The sequence below is a fragment of the Bactrocera latifrons genome, unplaced genomic scaffold (assembly GCF_001853355.1).
Source record: "Bactrocera latifrons isolate USDA-ARS-PBARC rearing strain unplaced genomic scaffold, ASM185335v1 scaffold_526, whole genome shotgun sequence".
NCBI classification, from domain to species: Eukaryota; Metazoa; Arthropoda; class Insecta; order Diptera; family Tephritidae; genus Bactrocera; species Bactrocera latifrons.
In genome coordinates, this window is record NW_017537186.1 from 107,908 (window position 1) to 119,719 (window position 11,812).

The following is an 11,812-nucleotide window of genomic DNA, read 5'->3' on the forward strand; positions in this document are numbered from 1 at the left end:
TTACTTAATATGTAAATATTTATTTGATTTTGGCGCAATTATTGACACTTGTCTTAATATACAAAATTGGGCCAAAACGAATCAAAGAAATACATAATTACATGTCAATATGGAAATGCCGACGGCAAAACGCAAAGGCATACATTGCACTTACATACATACAAGCAATTTCTTGGTTGAAAGCAAAAATTGGAGCATGAGAAATTGAAATGCCGACGGCTACGCGAAATTGCTTACATTCGTACATTTTATTTTTTTAAAATGACTTATTATAAAATAAGATCAAATTAATATAAAATAATTTAAAAAATAATAAATAAAAAAGTTCTACATACATACATACATACATATTTCCATACAAAATGGAACATATGGAATTTAAATGTTTTAAGTCCTCTGGATCATGGGCATGCATACATATATTTATGCCTTTTCATATTCTCTGCTTGGGCTTATATGCCATGGCATCATATGCCGTATATCATATATTATTTCTCTTCATTTTCTCTGTTTGAGTATGTGAGAGAACTGTTAAAAATGTTAACATTTCACAGCGTGAATTCTGTGGTTGTGAGGTGAATTCCCTATCACAATCTTATAAAATGTTCGACATCGAACCTGCACCTTCTCTATGCTTTAAGTTCTCTGATTACACTACCACTGCATTTTTCACCACAACAAAAAGAGAACAAAAGGGGCGGAGAAACAAATTCGTAGCCACTTCCCTTTGCGATAAGCTATCGAAAGCCGTGCTGTTCACCCCCAGTACCAACTTTTAATATTGTGCCAACATCCAATTTTAAAATTCGAGCAAAGTTATTTTATAGTATACATAAAGTTTAATAAAATACATATTGTGAAATATTTGGCGGAATCGTGTGTTGCCTTTTTTCTTGTAATTCCGAACGGTGAGTGCGAGAAAACTAATCGAAAAATACATGGTTCATCGAGCCTACAGAAAAGCACTATAGAAAAAAAACCAAATTTAAAATTAAAAAAAAAAACATAAAGAGTGCAGAGACATATATAAAAAACGAAATAAAAAGAAAGAAGCTAAATTAAAGTGAAGTAAAAAAGCGCATTGCAGTGACAAAACGGAGATAAAAAGAATTATTATCATACATACACACAAACGAAATTCATTTTTAAAGCAATAACAAATATAAGTATTTGTAATTATATGAACATATGTATGTAATTATATGTTCAGGTGAAAAATATAAAAAACGAAAAACAAGTTTAGAAAAAAAAGAAAAATAAATATTACATAAAAAGTAAGAAATCTAAATCAAACGAACGCGCCGCGTTATAAAAATCTAAGTAATCTAATACATAATTCGGGCGCGATCGGGCTAAAACAGCATATTAACAACACACAACAGGAAGATCGGAACACAAAGGCGCGAGACAACACGACGGGAAAACCGGAGCACACAGGCATAGAGTTATTTTTAAAAAACCTTACTTTTCCCCAAAACCCCTTGAGGCGAGATTAAGTAAGTGTATCGTTTTTATATTTATTATATAATATGTATGTACTCGTACATACGAGTATGTATGATAACCTGTCTCTTATACACATCTAGATGTGTATAAGAGACAGGGTGAATCTCGTAACGACGCACAAAGCTCTCATACATACCTATGTATATACACACATATAAAATATACAATACATTTATTATATTATTCCCTAAACATTTCTCAAAAACTGCGTAACACGATATACGCGTATTTCAATAAGATAGTCGTTAATTCGGAAATAAAAACTCTTATTTACGTAAAAGAGTTTTCAGGTTTTATATTCATCTGAATTTATACTAAAAAATATATTTTACGTTTATTAATTTATTTGCTACTAAATGAGCACAGCCTCTAAGGCTCCAATTTTTAAAAATTCCGAAAATGATTTCTGATGACAAAAGGCCAAGTACACCTGCAGAAGCTACACGCTCGAAACAAGGTGCTACAAAGCAAAAAAGGGGGAAAGATATTTCTTACGCTAAATTCATTTCTGAGAGTGACAGCTTAATAAGATACTGCACTCGATTTTCAGATCATCCCGGAAATTTCAAATCCTCGACTTACGTGAAATATGAAAATTGCCTTGACCAATATGAAGAGACAAAAGCCATGATCTCCGATCAATTGAAGTTAATTAAAGCAATTGCACCTACTCCACAAACGAGAGTAGAGCTGCCACAAATTCAAAGCCAAGAGTTCAGTCATTCATCTTAAAGTGCCAGCATGCGATACAGAAACATTTTACGGAGGTTATGAACAGTAGCCGTCCTTCCGGGACATGTTTACGGCCGTGTACATAAGCCATCCTAAATTATCACACGCGCAAAAATTGTATCACCTGGGATACAAATCCAAAGGTCAAGCAGGCGTAATAGTCAAACAGTTCGCATTAAATGATTACAATTCCAATTTGGCTTGGGAAGCTCTAAAAGAACAATACGAGAATGAAAGAATATTGGTCGACAAACAAGTCACCATATTAATGAATTTTCCAAAAATTCAGAAAGAAACAAGTGAAGAGTTCATAAAACTTCAATCCTCTGTTTCAAATTGTTTGTCGGTTCTATCGACACAGAATATTCCCACAGACAACTGGTAAATATATGCTCCGCGGCATTACTGGAAAAATCTTTGCTTCTGTGGGAGCAATCGCTCTCATCACCAAGAAAATGCCCAACGTGGCAGCAAATGAAAGATTTCTTAACTATCCAAAATGAAATTGGGGAAAGGGTAGATAAAAAAACGGTCAGAACTAAAAACGGTCAACACGACCTAAATCGAAGTTGCATTAGACCGCAAGCTAGTAATAACAACAGTTTAAACAGAAGCTTTTTTAAAAATCAATCGTTCACATCTGAACAAAATAAACTAACGTCATGCGAACTGTGTAAAGGAGGGCATAAGCTAAAATCCTGCGATAAGTTTAAAAAACTTAATATCAATGAAAGGAACAACTTTGTCAGATCAAAAAGACTCTGTACAAACACATTCTCAATAATTGCGAAAGAAAATTGAATTGCGAATATTGCCGTAAAAGGCATTATTCTATGTGGCACTTAAATAACTTTCCCAACACACTTCAAAGTAGCGCTTTCTCAAAAAGAGCCAGCCACGGGTTTAGTTGCAACAGCAACTCCCGAAACACAAAATCCCGAATTTTGCCAAGAGACACCATTCTGCTCCAAGGCATTAAAAACTCAAACGCTGCACAGCGAGATTTAAAGTATGGTACTACTACCCACAGCAGTCGTCTCCATCAAACTCCGSGGAGAACTGTTTAAACTCAGGGCCTTAATAGACCAAGGATCACAAAGATCTTTTATTGCGTCTAGGGCACAAAATAGGCTACTACTGCCTATAAAATTAGCCAATTTTGAAATTACGGGAATGGGCGGAAGAGTATTTCAAAACTGCAATAAAATCTGCAATAAAATCTGCAACATTACCCTAATTTCCCGCCAAGCGGATAAGCGCATTCAAGCAGATGCAATAGTCTTACCGCAACTCCCGAACATGCTTCAAAGCTATCATATAAATAGCAAACATTTTCAAAAGGTTACACACTTAAAGCTAGCAGATCCCAACTGCAAAACCCCCACTCAAATAGACCTTCAATTAGGCAGCGACCTTATATCACAAATCATAATAGAAGGTGTTGAAAAAATTTCGAAAGCACCTCTGGCGCAAAATACTTTTTTCGGTTGGGTCCTAAGTGGACTASTTGCGGAACCAGTCACAACAATGACAACTCAAGTAGAGGAAATCTCAAACGAGTACCTAAATTCACAATTGAGAAATTTTGGGAGTTAGAAGAACTCTCCCCCATTTCAATTACAACACCAGAATATCAGTATTGTGAAGACTATTACAAAGCCACAACTACTAGATCAGATAATGATCGGTATGTAGAACGACTACCTCGAAAACAACAATTTCCAGACTCACTCTCGCACCTCTGCAATACAGCAGTTTCTAAGTATGGAGAAAAATGTACTTAGAAAAGGTGAGCTTAAACAAAATTGTAATGGTGTCTTAGAAGAATACCTCCATTTAAATCACATGGAGGAAGTAAGCCCATGCGAAAAAATCATAAAAGGCAAATATTACTCATTCTACTTGCCACATCATACAGTAGTAAAGCCTGACAAAAAAACCACAAAGGTTAGAGTGGTCTTTAATGTCTCGAGATCCACTAACTCGGGGAATTCCCTAAATGATATTCTATTTACGGGATCCACACTCCAACCAGATTTTATGCTTCTCATATTAAATTGGCGTATATACAAATACGTATTAAATGGGGATATCGAAAAAATTTATCGACAAATAATTGTTCATAAAGATGATCAAGATTTTCAACGGATTATTTTCCGAAAATCTGCCAATAGTCCACTACACGACTTTAAGTTAAAAGCAGTAACCTTTAGCGTAAACTGTGCTCCGTACACTCCACGAACTGGCAGAAGACACAAAGTCAAAATTTCCTCTGGCAACACAAGTGCTAAAAAGGCAGACGTATGTGGACGATATCCTGTCTGGAAGCCACAGTCTTCCACAAGCACACGATACCTTATAACAGGTAATAAATGCCCTTAATACCTCAGGGTTTCCTTTAAAAAGATTACAGCCAATCACCCAAATATTCTAAAAAATATTTCCTTATATTTGAAAAGGAAAGTACAACAAAAACACTGGACATACAATGGAATGCGATATCTGACCGGTTTTCATATATTACAGAGTCAATATCCGCATTATCCGCCATCACAAAGAGACAAATTTTGTCCTCTGTGGTGAAACTTTTCGACCCCGCAGGATGACTTTCGCCAATTATGATACAAGCGAAAATCCTGATCCAAGAATTATGGCTAGACGGAACCGACTGGGACGAACAAGTGAAGCCTCTTCGCTTAGAAAAATGGCCCAGTTTGCTAATAACCTAAAAGACATTTCGCAGATACAAATTCCATGGTGGGTAAACTACTCCCCCGACTACAAAGGGGAAGTACACGGTTTCTGGGACGCCTCGGAAAAGGCATATTGTGCCACTATATATGTGCGCACACAAAGCGATATTGCAACCACAAGCCACCTACTGGCGGCAAAAGCAAAAGTCGCACCCCTAAAAACGATAAGTCTACCACGACTTGAACTCTGTGGCGCTCTGCTACTAAGAAARCTAGTGCTGACAATCCTGCTGATCTAGGTACAAGAGGATGCAAGCCTCTGCATCTCGCCACCTCCACCCTCTGGTGGAATGGCCCCCAATGGTTAGCAGAATCTTCCGATTCTTGGCCCCAATCGCCCATGCGCAACATAATTGCCCCAGAAAGTCGAAAAATCGACACTTATCATACAACCCTGGATGATACTGCCATCCTTGAACGATTCTCATCGTTCCCCCGAGCGCTCAGAGTAGTCGCCTATATACTCAGATTCATAGACCGACTCAAGCATAAAGCTAAAGGGGCAACCTATCCCCAATGCGACACTTTAACTCACCAAGACTTGCAAACGGCAAAAATCGCCCTTATCACATCAACCCAAACGCGCTACTTTAGCAGCGACATATCATTATTAACTGAACTGAAGCCGATTGATAAAAAGAGCTCACTCTTAGTATTAACTCCAAAGGTCTGCTTCGTGCGAATGGTCGGCTGGCAAATTCAAGCCTACCATATAATGAACGCCACCCTAAAATCATACTTGAAAGGTGTCCATTTGACACCTTATTCATCGCATATATCCACATACTAATGCTCCATGCCGAACATCGCCTCATGCAACATATGGTTCGCCAAGAGTTGTATATACCCCGACTTAAGCCAMAAATAAAGAAGTGCATTTTCATGTGCAAGATCTGCATTACGCATAAGCTGAAAATGTGAACCCAGATTATGGCAGCACTTCCACCTAAACGCTGCAATTTCTCTCTGCCCTTCACCACAACAGGTGCCGATTTTGCTGTATCCCCCCAAGCGCCCCTCATATGGGTGGTTTATGGGAATCAGCTGTAAAGAGCTTCAAATCTCATTTCAAGAAGACAGCTGGCAGCTACAAATTTAATTAAGAAGAATTCACTACATTATTAAYTAAAATCGAAGCCGTTCTCAACTCACGGCCCCTCACGGTTCTCTCGCAAGATAACTCCGATTTCACAGCCCTAATAAATATTATAAAATAACAAGCAAAACAACCTAATGGTCGATCAACTTGACGATCCACTTATGCCACAGCGTGGCAGCCATACCCATATCCACTCTATGCAACAAATTTACAATTAATATACCACTCTTCCATACAGATAAACATCGATGCAGACATGTCACGCGTTCCGACGCCAACCATTCGCTCGACTATCCACGTGCCACGCCAAGTGACAGCACCAGTTGCGGCAGCCCCAGTTGCGGCCAGCCCAGGACGTCGACCCGACGCCAGCAACAAATGCCCCGTCCGCGCCGCACCTCCGGCCTAAGCACCGTTGGAGCCACGCTCCAGCAATTGCAACGACTTCTAGGCTGAAATATTCGCTTAGGGGGTGCCAACATCCAATTTTAAAATTTGAGCAAAGTTTATTTATAGTATAAATAAAGTTTAATAAAATACATTTTGTGAAATTTTTGGCGGAATTGTGTGTTGCGAGTGCGAGGAAACTAATCGAAAACTACACCAATCTAAATATCAATTTAATAATATTCAAAAATTAAATTAATTTATAATCCCTTTCGAAGAACATCCAATTAGAAATACATTTATACTTATAATAACTATTTTAACAAGTATATATGTATTCTACAAACTCTATATGATGTATCAAAGAATGAAATACATAAAAAACTATAATCAAGCCCTCACTGACGTCGGCATGCAACATCTTATCAACCCAGAATATAAGCTGTAGATCAGGAGATCTTTTTTTTATAAGACCCGGAGAGTTAATACAAATATCTATCAACCAAAGTACAATTAATACAAAGTACAAACCTGATAAGCGAATAACAAACAGAAACCACGGCATTCCAAAGTCGTCATCAATACACACGACACCAAAACACTTCAGCAAATCACAGATCGATAACACATTGCAAGAAATGCTATATAAAGAAACACAACACAATAATATAGGTTTTTTTTCATTGTACATTGTCATAACTATAAGTACATATTTAATAAATAAAGAAACAGTTCTTCATTGAACACAGACGTGGCAAAAGAAATTTGGCGGGGGCGGCGTCAACACTTACTATAAACACATATACAGTTCACTAATATTAAATATCTATTGTGAAATATATTGAAAATACGTACATACATATGTACATAAATACACACATGAAAATATATGCATTAATATGCAATACGCATGCACTTAAATTTGCAAAAATACAAAAATATTTACTTAAGTTAAGATGTATAACCAATTGATAAGATATGCATTTAGGCAATGCACCTGAAAGTAATCCCAAACAATACAGCATAAAAAATATTATAACATACGCATATACATATATTGCATTATATACTTAAAAACAACTCCATGTGGTGTGCCGTACATACACATATATTTAATTATGTACTTAAGATTTCTGAAATAGTATGTAAGGCTTACAAGCCTCAGCTTGGAAAAGATCTTTATTTTCCTCCAACCAGTGGTAAGAATCTAAAGAATCTTATTTATGTTTTAACGTTTTACAAACCAAACAGTTTGATATTATAATTCAAACACCAAGCAATGAAGTGACTTAGCTTGGGATTGACGTGGATCAAAGGCTCACACGGTGAAAACATATAGCGAGTAAAATAACTTGCATGAAGTCAAGAGCAGTAAATTTAAATTGGCTTTTAAACAAAAATCCTAAACTTAGCCTAGACAATAAAATCCTGTTATACAATGTAATCATAAAACCTATTTGGATTCATTCAACTGTGTGGTACGACCTGTGCAACCAACATTGATATAATGTAAAGGTTACAATCTAAAATTCTTAGAACAATCACGGGTTCACCATAGGACATACATAAAGATCTTGATACTCCTATGATAAAGAAGGATATAGAGGACAGCTTAATAAGATATATTTCTAAACTTGGCGAACATCTAAGTGATAAACCACCCTATTAGAGAGTAACGTTCTGGCAAAAAAGCTCAACCACATTCTTGAACTTCTTTAGTTTTAAATAAATTTTATATTTGAAAACTTTTTGGTAGGCTTTCCCAAGCAGATTAAATAAATAAAAAAATATTGAAAAAAAACAGTCGCAAATACATTAAATACAAAAAACAACTCCAATCTCATAAACCCGCAAAATATGGTTTCTCACCATAATCACCCTAAAACCAAAGTCGGTTTCAGCAATTTCAGCTTGTATTCTGCGACTCTCGTGGGTACGCCCACTTGTACTTAATTATAGTTGTATATCTTATTTTAGTGCATAGTTATAGCACTTTATTGAGTTTCGGTTAGAGGCGATTTGTCATATATGTCAATTGTTAATCAAGTTACTGCTCGCACGGGCGGACGGACGAACAGACAGTTAACCGGGTTTCAACTTTTCTCATCACAATGATTTGAAAAAAAGTTTAAATATATATATTATATATACATATATGTATACGTGATAGATATAGAGTTATACATATATGTATATATATAACTCTATATCTATCACGTTTAATTCTATGTGATACGGACAACCATTAGGTAAAAAAAGGTAGGTAGCAACTGGTTGCAACAGTATAACAAGTTCAGATCAATTAAGTCACTCCACTAATTATAAAATTATTATAGGCACTATGCAGACATTTTCACATTTCTAACAACAGTACTACCACAAAGATAATTGACTACACAAGAGGATATTACATTCTTGTAGAGAAAGAAGATTCCGAAATTTTTGAAAATTACGTTTCAATATACCATTTAACAAATTTAACTTTATTTGATAATATAATAGATAAATATAAAACTAAAATGTATTAATTGACAATTCAAGTGTGGACTTTGAAAGACAAATGATAGGAACATTATTGGACATTGTTCAATTAGAAATTGAATTGATTTAACAGGAAAATGACAAAAACATTTAAAACCATCAGAGAATTAACACAAATAATAAAACTATTACAAGGCAGCTCAAACGAAAATAGTACTTTATGACAAAGAAGCAAACTAATATTTACTTAACATGAAAACACAATACAGACCATGGTATTGTCAAAACTGGGAATTTTGAATACTTAATTTTAGTTATGGTAGAAATCAAAGAAATAATAAGCGAGTTAACGTAACAATATCAGATTTTATGGATGTTATAATAGTTAGTATATACAAGTATTAAATATCCAAAAATACAAAATATTTGTAAGTTGTTTAAAGCAAATTTCATAAAAGGATGAAAAATTACTAATCGATAAATGAAATAATAAAATAAGAATAAAAATTTTATTCAAAAGAAACATATTGAAAAAAAGAATTGAATAACGCATTTTGTATAATAAAAAAAGTAATACTTCATTATCAGATATATGTATATTAAATAATAAATATGTTAACAATAGCCGGAGTATATTTGATAACATTTGAGGTATAAAATTTGATATAAATATTTAAAAGAAATAAAAATTAAGTAATTTTTTGTGAAATAAACTACAAATACATTTAAAATTTATTTAATTTGTAAGATCAAACATTGAACTAAAAAAAAATCTTTAAATTCTTACCGCTGGTAGGGGAAAAATAAAGACCTTTCTTGAGCTAAGAATATATTTATTCCAATTTATGATTTGCATTTTCATTGCTTATGTACTACTATTTTAGGATTCTTATCTCATATATGTACTCGAACTCGTCACCGCTTATGGAAAACGATGCATATAAAAAAATTCAACATGATAACATGAATGTTTACATTTATTTATTCGTTGCGAAAATTCAAATTTAAAAAAAAGAAATTTGGTACGCGTGTGCAAATGTAAAAAATTTTGAATAATGTTAATTTTATGATACATTTTAACCTCACACAATTAGAAAATGTATATATCCATAATTTGAAAAGGTGAGTAAACGAAATATATTTTAATATGATATAGGCGTAGATGGCTTTAGATTATTCAAAAATTCAAACAAGTTGTTATTGCCAATTTTAGCGTCCAGCGTGGATTTTCCAAACGAATTGCAATTTACAGTAGAATGTTTTTTCTAGAACAGAAAAGCCCTGGAATATCCACGATTTCTTATAAAACTTTTGTGAAGAAGTAACTTATTATTCTTCAGGTAGGTTCGTAATAATAATACCCAACGATTACCATACTTCCGCTCAACCGACGCGAAGGGTGCAATCCGCAAAGGAGCGGAATTAAGCGTTGCGATCTTAAGCTGCTCAGCTACAGAAGCAAAAATTTCAACAGCTAAATTTAAGAATTAGATTGAAGTAAGTTTATTATTTTTAAATGTTAGTTGTTAAGAGTAGATAAAATATTTTTTTAATAGTAAGGAGGGAGTCTTTTTGATCAAATGTTCYAGAATGAGAATTTAAATCGTGACATATAGGCGGGAATGGTTCGATTAACTCACATTTTGTTCTAGAACATTTTAAAGTAAAGGTGTAACCTAYCTGTAGGGCACTAAAAGAGGTGGGCTACAGACTGACCCATTGAGGTTTACATGAAATATTATACCAAGCATTTCCCTACGACTAGCGAGAAGATTGATAAGTTTTCAACGGTTRGTGTAAGGGGGAAGGTTTAAACGGGAATCCCAATGCGAATAATTCAAGGCAAAAAGTAAAAATTTTTTTTGAACGGACTCAAACTTTTCCGAGTGGACGTGATAGCTAAGGTTCCAAACCACAAATCTTACTATAATATAGGACTCACCAAAGATGTAAAAATAATTTTTGTAGTAAGCGGATAAATTCTTTACACCAACGTTTAACAAAACTAAGAGCGCCTTTAGCTTTAAAAACCGTTGAAGATGCGTGAAGATTAAAATTGAGTTTATGGACCCCAGTTATTCCCAGATCAACAAAATTGCATACTTTCTCCAACCTAAAGTTTCGTATTACATATGAAGAAGAGATCCACGCGCATCTTTTTAAATTTTTTAATGCTCAATGGCATGTCATTAACACACCAAGAAACTACCTTGTTTATTTATATTTGCAACTGACATCCTTCGTCATTTGAAGTATATGATTTAAAAAGTTTCACATCGTGGGCATATAATTAAACTTTTGAATACTTAATAATGGATGATATGTCACTAATAAATAACAAGAAAGTAACTGTTTAAATGAGTTAAGAATCTACTCACTCTGAATGGGAAAACGAGTTATAAATAAACGTTAAAAGGATTGTGCACTTTACATCCTTACGCATTTTTATTTAACAACAGTGAAAGTGATTAGTGCTTTTATTTGAAAATTTGGCAGAAAATTGTTCAATATATAAAATATATACGTCCACATTCATACGTATATATAAAACAATAACAGTATGTGCAAAACCAAAAAAAGAGGTGACCATTAGTTACAATTTTAAAAGTACAAACAGCAAGAAAGAAATTAGCTTCGTCTTCTTGATTGGCGTAGACACCGCTTATGCGATTATAGCCGAGTTAACAACAGCGCGCCAGTCGTTTCTTCTTTTCGCTACGTGGCGCCAATTAGATATTCCAAGTGAAACTTATAGAGTTTGGTTTTTGTTTTTCGAGAGAGGACTTTGCTTCTCAATTGTCTACTCAGTCCGAAGTAGCACCTGTTGGCAAGAGTTATCCTGCGTTGGATTTCT

At 34.6% G+C, this 11,812-nt stretch overlaps 1 long non-coding RNA gene across 1 annotated transcript; it reads left to right on the forward strand.

Moving 5' to 3' along the window:
- The first annotated feature begins 625 nt into the window (after positions 1-625).
- Positions 626-7,221, forward strand: LOC108974082. The gene is made up of 2 exons (XR_001993781.1): positions 626-908; positions 6,329-7,221. It is a non-coding gene; the product is annotated as an uncharacterized LOC108974082 (long non-coding RNA).
- The last annotated feature ends 4,591 nt before the right edge of the window (positions 7,222-11,812 follow it).